The sequence below is a fragment of the Ramularia collo-cygni genome (assembly GCF_900074925.1).
Source record: "Ramularia collo-cygni strain URUG2 genome assembly, contig: RCC_scaffold02, whole genome shotgun sequence".
Lineage (NCBI taxonomy): Eukaryota > Fungi > Ascomycota > Dothideomycetes > Mycosphaerellales > Mycosphaerellaceae > Ramularia > Ramularia collo-cygni.
The window spans coordinates 1114999-1116997 of NW_019716256.1; positions in this window are offsets into that span (position 1 = coordinate 1114999).

Genomic DNA, 1999 nt, shown 5'->3' on the forward strand with positions numbered 1-1999 from the left:
ATTACTTATAGCTTTTCTCTTTCTTTACTCTACCTAAGGTAGAGAATTAACTTAGTCCTTAATTTTCTAGAATTCCCCTAYATTTGCTAGGGGAGGAGGAATCTAAAYAAATGCTATAGGGGCTAACTTTTTAGTTAKAGGTTCCTAGATTAGAATAGGTTTAGGTCTTAGTATATTAGCTAGCCTTCTAAGTRGTTTTCTCTRTAGTRYATTTAAGGAAAGATGCTTAGATTAAAACTTTAAATYTAAATTACCCCCCCTCTTTTCCTTAAAGAATACTATATTTAAGTGCTGTTTTAYAGCTCTTATATCTAGATCCTAGAAAAGCTAGGATTTTAATGTTCCTTTAATATATCCTATAAATACTGCATYCTTTCCTCTRTTTATAAGTTTGTTACTCCTTACCTATCTAGGTTAGGATTTTAGGTYTATATATATAATAGCTTAGYACCCCTAAACTCTTAGATAATRYATAGTTAGCTTAATTCCTATAAATACTTCTTTAGGTAATAGCTTAAAGCCTTTAACTTTAGGACTATTTAGCAGCCTATTCCTTATTTTAAACTAGGCTACTAGGGCTTTARGCTAAAACTTAATTAGCATTCCTAATTCTTTAATTATTGCCCTTACTRCATYTTCTAATATTTAGATAGATCTTTCTAYAACTCTATTCTAAATAGAATTATATATATCTATTATRTTAAAGTRGATTCCTAAATCCTTCTCCTACTRTTTTAGTAGACTAGTAAGTTTAGGTGCATTRTCTAATCTTATTRTCTTTAATTTTAAAGATRTTTTTCTTTTAGCTTTTAGCTTYTAGAYTTTTAGAGTAGCTAGGGCATCCTCTCTACTAATAAGTAGGTATCCCTATTTCTTCCTTAAGAAGTTATTAATAACTTCTAGCTAGTATTAATATCCTAATCTAGACTTTAGAAGAGGGCTATAGATATCTAGGGATATAAGCTTAAGTACCTAAGGTTTTCTCTTAGTAACTTTTCCTTTATATTTCTTTATCTTTATAAGAGTATAGACTCTACACTTTTCCTTATAGTCTTCTAGGAGTTAGATTAGATCCTTTAAGTCTATTACTTTATAGAYATTCTTAAGAAGATTCTTGCTAAAATAGCTAAATCTTCTGTACTAAAGCTCCTACTAATTTAGTAACTCTCTTATAGCAAATCCTATTTCCTTACTTTCTTCCTTTTCTTCTTTTACTAATAAAATAAGAGCCCTCTCCTAGAGGGACTCTAAAACTTCTAAAATAAATAGAATACTATTCTAGATTCTAGTCTAGATAATAGGAGTTCTATCCTATAATACTAGAGTAAACTAGGGTAATTAAATACTATACTAATAGCTAAACTAATTCTAAGAAATAAGATTAACTCCTAAATTAGATATAAACAAAACTTTATTAAATAAGATTTTCTTCCTATTCTAGCCTCCTATAACTGCTTTTCCCTTATATATAGCTTATAGCTATCTACCCCTAACCTTAATCTATTTCTTCCTTTAAAGTAGAATTATAGATCTAAAGAGTTATAGTTAGTTAGTTATATAGGATAAGGTATAGGAGTCTAGTAACTATTCTAAGGAGGTTAACTTGCCTTTTRCCTCTAAAGAAGAATATGCAATCTTATTAGTTTCCTCCTTAAATTAGGATAAGGTAGCACTTAATAAGGTTAGGGATAATTCCTTAGATTAGGCTTATTTAGTAAGGAATGCTTTTTTAGTAGTCTTCCTTATTTTCTTAAATTTAGAAAGCTCTTTTCTAATTATTTCCTCTATTACCTTCTTAAATTCTTTAAGAGAGTCTCTTCTTTTCTTAACCCTCTTTAATAAAGAGGAGGAGTATTTCTTACTAGAGATCTTTCTCTTTTTAGGCTTTAGAGAATCCCTATTTCTAGATAGGAAATTTTCCTAAGGTCTAATTACTTACTTTACCTTTCCTAGCTATAGATAATCTTATATAAAGTATTATCTATTATAGAGGAAGTAT